The 7,571-nt window shown below is 39.3% G+C and overlaps 1 long non-coding RNA gene across 1 annotated transcript; it reads left to right on the forward strand.

Moving 5' to 3' along the window:
- The first annotated feature begins 5,398 nt into the window (after nt 1–5,398).
- LOC116080092 lies at nt 5,399–6,074 on the forward strand. The gene is made up of 2 exons (XR_004114309.1): nt 5,399–5,503; nt 5,631–6,074. It is a non-coding gene; the product is annotated as an uncharacterized LOC116080092 (long non-coding RNA).
- Nucleotides 6,075–7,571: the final 1,497 nt, after the last annotated feature.

Below are 7,571 nucleotides of genomic sequence, written 5' to 3' on the forward strand. Positions count from 1 at the left end.
CTTGTATACATTTTCCCATTCATAACATAGAGTAACCCCCAAATTAAAGAAAACTGTCTTAGTCACTACTGTTCTATTGCTATGATGAAATACCATGACCAAGGCAACGTATAAGAGAAAGCATTTAATTGGGAAAATTTAGTTTCAGAAAGTTGGTTCATGATTATCATACAGGGAGCCCAGTGGTAAGAAGGTAGGTATGGCAGTAGAGGAATAGCTGAGCAGGCACATCTGATCTGCAGGTTATAGGCAGAGAGAGAATAAGACTGGGTTTTTGAGAGCTTAAATTCTACCCGCGGTGAAACACAACCTCATCTTTCTAAACTGTCCATCCTAGGAACTAAGTACTCAAATATATGAGCCTATGGGGGCCATTCCAATTCACACCACCACAAAAACATTCTTAGCCATTTTATGTGTGAAAATCTTGACTTTTACAGGATTAATTTTGAGGCAAATTAAGTTAGGATGTATATAGTTATAGGTAGTTATCTACCATTGTAGGATGGACACACAACCCACTTCTGGTCCCATCATCAGCAAATGTCTTTCTTAAAGTTTCTAGTCTATCTATTTGTAGTCTATCTTTTGCCTGTAACTATCACCTAAAGTCAGTCTTCAACTTGGTTTATACTGAATAGTTCTGTCTTGGGATCTCAGTATTGCAATGGACCCAAGGTTCAACTTCCTCAGCACCTAGCACTTTCTAGAAACACCCACTTCATATCAACACAAGGGTTTCAGTCCTCTTGTTCTCTGAATCCACTTGGACTTTGGAAGGGCTCATGCCTACAAAGATGACCAGATCACAAGGAAGGTAAGTCGGAAGAATCTCCGTGCAGCAGCAGATGTCATGACAGCTGCCCTGATCTCTGTAGAGTTCTAGATTTTTCCCCTGATAGATATCTAGATTCAATCTTTTTGTCCAGTGTGTAAACAGTTGCCTTTATCTCCAGGCAGGCCCCTATAGCATATTTCATTAGTGTACCAGCAATCACACTTGCACACTGTCCCTCCCTCCTGAACTCCAGTTTTCAACATCTTAACATGTGACAACCATAATTAAGCAGAATGCTCCAGATGTGGTTTGACTGGCACAAAATTATTTTGCCTTTTGTTCTGGACCATGTTGTTTCCTATCTTGTTCACTGCTTTTTCAGTACGACTCATTTTCTCTTAGAGATACTTCTCATCCTCAAAGCCCCAACCTCTTTATTTTCTAAAAGGAGTTAGCAGCCCATTTACCTTTGATCTTATCTCTGTAATACAGATTGCACTAAGTAGGATTTCATATTTATCCTCCTTAGATGTCATCAGAAATTTGCCTCAAAATTCACTGTATTGAATTTTCTTTAATATATTTGTTCTTTAATATGTATTTATCACATTAATGGTTTTATGTCAACAAAATTCTCTGTCTCTTGATGAGTAAGGCAAGAACCCAGACCCTTACACAAAGCAGGAAACAACTATACCATTAAAATCTATTCCTATCCCTAGATCCCTACCTTTGTCCTTTATTTTGTGGTGAGGTCTTATTAATTTGTTCAGGCAAGCATTAACCAACATCCATCTTACTGGCTCTGGGATTCAGGGTTTGTACAAACAACTCCAACTTTCAACAAAGTTCTTACTGAAAACAGGAATGATTCCTTGTGAGCTCCTAGTTATCATTGACTGCTCTCACCTGTCTTTAGGGATGGTAATCTAGTGACATTGGGCCATTCTACTGGTTCAGACTCCAGTGACATGTAAAAACACACCAGATCCTTTGTTTCCAATGAATGAAACAAGTCTAGAGCAATTGGAAGCAACCAGTAGAGGAAAACTGGGTAAAACATCACTTTAAACCCTTTCAAGATTTAGAGAAATGAGTCTCTCTCTCTCTTTCTCTCTCTCTCTCTCTTCTTTCTTTTTTTGAGAAAGTAGGTAAAAGTTGAGTCTGAAGTTGCATATAATTACAATGTGATACAATACATATCAGAGAAGACTGATGTAGGATCTTCACTTACTCAAGAGTCAAAAGCATCACTGCAATTAAGAAAATGGAAGTAAAAGAGAGAAGGCACCAAGTACATGTCCTCTGGGAGATGGAGAATGAAGATGGGGTGGAGGAGGGCACCACTGGATGTGAAGTAGGCAATTTTCTACTTACACATAAGTTCACTCATTCATTTGGCAAATACTTGTGGCCCCTCTGTTATGTGTCAGGTGATTTTGTGAGGAGAAAGGCAGACAAAAAATTTCACCCCCTTAGAATGTACAGGAAGGTACTCCGTGTGGTGAATGAGTGTCAATCAAGCATGGAGTTAGGGTGTTTATGGTATCCGAGTTGCAGTCCTTATGGTATCTGAGGATGGATGCTGTGACAGTTATTCTTGGTTGTCAACTTGACTATATCTGGAATGAACTACTATCCAGAAATGGAGGGCACACCTGTGTGAGATATTCTGCTTGGTATGAAGTGGGTGAATCCACTTCTAGGCCAGACCTTTGAGGTAGGAGAGCAGACTGCTATTCCTGATCTTGAGGTGGGAAGACATCATGCCTTTGGTCTGGATTGTGAGATGGGAAGGCACAGGCTCTTGTTGCAGATCTTGAAGCAGGAAGACACACCTTTAATCCGGGCTGCACCACCTGCTGCTGGAAGCCTTTGTAAGGACATGGAGGAAGGAAGGTTTTCTCTTTGCCTGCTCATCCATGCCTTGGTAGCACAGCCGTTCGTTCCCTGGCACTGGAGCCTACTTCTTTAAGATTCCAGTATATACAGAAGAACAGCTGAGACACCCGGGCTTGTGGGACTGAGAAACTACTAGATTCTTGGACTTTCCACTCATAGATAGCCATTGTTGCATTAGTTGGACTCCATCCTGTATCATTCTAATAAATTACATATATAACTACATATACACCATATACATACATATACACCATATATATACACACATACACTACCATATATATACACACATACACACACATATATATGTGTTTGTACTATATATATATATAAATATATATGATAGGTGTGCAGGTATGTATATATACATATACGTATATATGTACATATACATACATACATACATATATATATATGTATATATATATATATATATATATATATATATATATATATATATGAGAGAGATTCTGTAAGTTCTGTGACTTTAGAGAATCCTGACATACAGACGTGAAGGCCAATACAATTGGTACACAGATCATAGGCAGAGAATTAGGAGGTAATTTCAGAAGGGTATCAAGTGAGATGATGATGATGTGTTTTGGGCTAGTCTTATGGGTCACTCTAAGAAACTTGGCTTTTACTACAAAGAAACAGGGGTTGCACAGCAAGCATTAAGAGAAAAGACAGATGGTGTGATTTGTGTTTTAATAAAGTTAATCTCATTATTGTGGACATAATGGAAGTAGTAAGCAGAGCAGTTCAGTGTGTGTGTGTGTGTGTGTTTTGTGTATGTCTATTAGATGTTGCCATATAACTACCCTAAAATTTAGTGATGCATATCATCAGACATTGGCTACTACTCTTCAATTCAGCTATGTATTTCTGGCTCTGTGGGGCTTACTCTATTAGCTGTGTAGGTCAATTGGGCACCTCTGATGTCTTTAGCAGGTCTTTTATGTTTTCTGATTTGATAGCAGTAAATTGATCTAGAATGGCCTTGGTTAGAAGCACTAGATTTTGCCCTAACAGGATAGTCATGTCTAACTCACATGCAATGATGGAATTTCCAATAAAGTGCGCAATTAATTAGAGATTCAGAATTTATGCTGAAATCATTTTAAGGGGATTGCATACCTGGCTCAGCTTGGTTGCAGGGAATGACAAACTTTACCTCTTTGTGAGGTCTGAATGTCACTTTCAAGTTCATTTGTTCAAACATGTCTCCCAATGTGGTGGAATTAAGAAGTGGAATCTTTGAGAAGTGATGAGAAATTAGTGTTTCTATATAAAAGAGCTTGAGGGGGTCTGGTTGTTCTTTCTGCTTTTTTACCATGTAGGGACACAGATCAAAGGCACCACAGAGAAGGAACAGACCTGTCATGATGTCTGCTTTTCATCTTGTGTAGTCCAGTCTTATAAACTTTAGGTAATCAACACATTTATATTACTTGTAAATCATAAAATTTAATATATCTTATAGCAGCTTATCAGAACAGGGCACCTATCTTAAGCATGTGTAAAGACACTATGACACCCATAAATTCAACAGGATACGTTTACAGTTTTTGTACTAATTCTAACAGAACGTATAGGCTTTTACTGATACCCCTCTAAGTTGAAAGAAGTTTTGACAAGAACAATGCCAGCAGAGGGGTTTAATTAAGGTCACTGGGCTCCAACATTGCCTGAAGGTGTTGGAGAAGGTCTTAAGGATGATATTATGCAACGTTTTGCCTGCACAATTAGAAAGTTGAGCTTCTCTCTTAAAGAAGAACAAAGAAAAGACGATCCCTTTGCAAAAGACACTCAAAGCTCAGATTTGCACTTATGGAGATTGGAGGATGATCAAAATATCCCAGCGTAGTTTTAATAGGATGTAGAGCACATGAGCATATAATTCAGGGAGGGAAAGCCTGTGCTCTGTTAATTTAATTCATAGACACATTGCAGTACAGAGGATGTTCAATACTGAGGTGTTTCTGGAGGTCCAAAAATAGAGAACAATGATAAAACTAAGACTATTTCTAAGCATGGGGTCCTGAACTTTCCAAAAGGCAATGAGAAGGAGGCAGGAAATGAAGAATTAGTGAAGCATCTAGAGAAGATTCTTGGTAGGAAACTAGAAGCATCTGGGTAGGAAATTAGAAGAATATGCTTTATGAGGCTGGACCATAAGGTTTACAAGGAGACAAGAGATGACTCTCACAGAAGAGATAGAATTACCACTGAAGATTCTTAAATTCTTAGATGTCTCTAGAAGGATAGATGGATTCTGTTGGAGGGAAAACTGTGTCTATCCATGGTGTTCTAAGTGCAATATGTTGTTAATTCCTGGTCTCATTAACCTAAAAATGAGGCTCCCTCTTTCAGCCACAATCCTCTCCAAAAGAAACATCCTGAGCAAAATGTTCTGGAACGAAAGGTTTCACAAGCATCTTGGACTCTCATTGTGCCAACTCCAGGAATCTTATGGCATCTGGTTCTAAAAGAGTCTGTGCTCATCAGAAAATAGCCAATTGCCAAGGGACTGTGCCCGTGCCTTGATTTGCTCAAATTTGAGTTTCTGCAGATCTCCTGGTATCACCATAGTTGAATGGCACTTTTTTTGTGGCTTCTATGATGGGGTCATATGCAGAGGCAAGGCCATTCCAGGGGACCACTGTTTTCTTCTCTATAGGGGAACACCAGAAGCTGAGATTCTGAGCTGGAGAACTGAGTGGATGAGAGTTGGAGGAACAAGTTTTCTGTAAAGGACCATCTATTTAATTTTATTCATCCTGTATCAAGTTTCTGCATCTCACAGTTTGGGCACAACAGGAGGTGACACTGTTAACTGTTGCTCTTTTCACTTCCTTTTTTTCCCCCTCACTGAACATAAACATATCATTACACAGTTACACTCCACTATATTTAGAGTTGATTTTTAACTATCTATTAAATCAAACAGGGAAGCTTGGCTGCTCTACCTGGAGCCAGTGGAACTGCTGGGAGATGGACTCACTGACAAGAGGAGGAAGAGACTGAGATGTTTTGCCAACCACCATAGACTGCCTGGCATTACTAAGCAGATCACTTCAACTGGGGAGGGCCAATGTCTTAACTAAGAGCCATCCTGATCAACTCTCAGTGACCTATGAGATGGGTCTCAACTTCAGTCTGCTGTATAGATTTAAGAAATATCTGCCTAGATTATCTACTGTAAGCTCTCCATTCATTAAAACCGTGACTGGAAATTGTATGCGATGCAAGGGACCAGAACTGCACCTAAGCATCAAAAATGGCCTTAGCAAGTTGGATACCCATACATACATAAATGCATGTATATATGTAACAGTACCAGAGAAAAAAGAGACTATAAGTTTACTTATTAAATAAATTTGGTCACTGCCAACTGCCATGTCTCCATCTTGGAGGTGGGGTGTTTATAGGAATGCAGCATGGAAGGAAATCAGGAGATGTGTAATGCAGGAGGAGTTGTCATGGCATGGATCATCCTCACAGTCTTGCTCCGTCTCAACTCCAGGATTGGCAATGCCTGTTGAATAGAATCACATCACAAGGACAGAGCACACATGAAAACGTTCATGACTATGCATTGCAGTAGAACAGATTTTGACACATCACCTTGGTGCTATTTGTGATTCAGTAAGACATTTCTTCCACCTCATGGGTTGGAAACTGAGAATTGGGGAGAGTAAGGGGCATCAGTGTGAAATATATAAAAGATAGAATGCTTGGGCAATGAGATAGTTGGAGAGTCAGGGCTCAGACCAGACATATCCTGAAGACATTTTTCCAGGATGAGGATCAGGGTGATTGGAATTGGACCAATTAAGTGTAGCTGATGATGGGCTATAGATAGATATTGAATAACTTGGATGAGGTTGGGACCTGTGAGCATCCAAGAGGCACTTCATTAACTTGCCACACACTATCTGTTCTTGGAATTCTGCATTATACCCTTTGATAAAAGTTAAATAAAATGGGATTATTGGAACTACTACCACTGGGAGGCCACAGTGAACTTTCACTAGCAATGCCGTGGGACATGGTTATTTCCTTCCTTTTCCTATTAAGTTTTCTCTTTCCTTCTTTCTGTGAAACCTGGACTGACCTCAAACGCAGTCTCCCTACCTCATATTCATGAGTATTGAGTCTTTTGCCCTATTTGGAATTCAATATTTTTTCTATTACTTCATTCCACTGTGTATTTGCCTCTTCTAGCCTCAGAGTGACATGTTAGAAATTGCAAGTAGTGGCAAAGACCTAAAAAAAAGTCTCAGAGCTGAACAACACTCTTATTTAGAAAGATATGTTTAAGTTTACACACCAGACTTTTTATGAATTGTTCTGGTCTAGGATGGAATCATGTCAAGTTGGTGAAGTAGCCCCAGAACTCCAGATCTTCTTAGCTTTCTTCCTGGAAAAAGCATAGCATCTGCAGGAGTAAAGAGAGACAGGATGGCAGGGAGAGTTTGTGGAACTCAGCTCTGGTGCTGAGTGGTGGTGAGCACATCTATTTTAACTTGATGGGCTGTGGGCTAAAATTTGCATCCTTTCTTCAGACTGAATTTTTACAAACTTTTAAAAATCCTTTCTGGTTTTTTTTTCCATACTAGTTGATAGTTTGGGGAAGGTATACATACATAATGATTTGTACATATTTTTAATATGCTTTTAATTAAAACAGAATTATATTATTTCCCCCTCCCTTTCTTCCATCTAGTGCCTCTAAGCTACACCTCCCTTCAATTTCTCCTGTGTCCCCAGACATTTTTAAGCTGATAGCCTCTTTTTCTTTTATACGGTCACATATGTACATGCATTTGTGTATGTATGGGTATACAACTTACTGAGGCCATTTTTGTTGTTTGGGTGCATATGGTGT

The sequence above is a fragment of the Mastomys coucha genome, unplaced genomic scaffold, assembly GCF_008632895.1.
Source record: "Mastomys coucha isolate ucsf_1 unplaced genomic scaffold, UCSF_Mcou_1 pScaffold6, whole genome shotgun sequence".
NCBI lineage: Eukaryota > Metazoa > Chordata > Mammalia > Rodentia > Muridae > Mastomys > Mastomys coucha.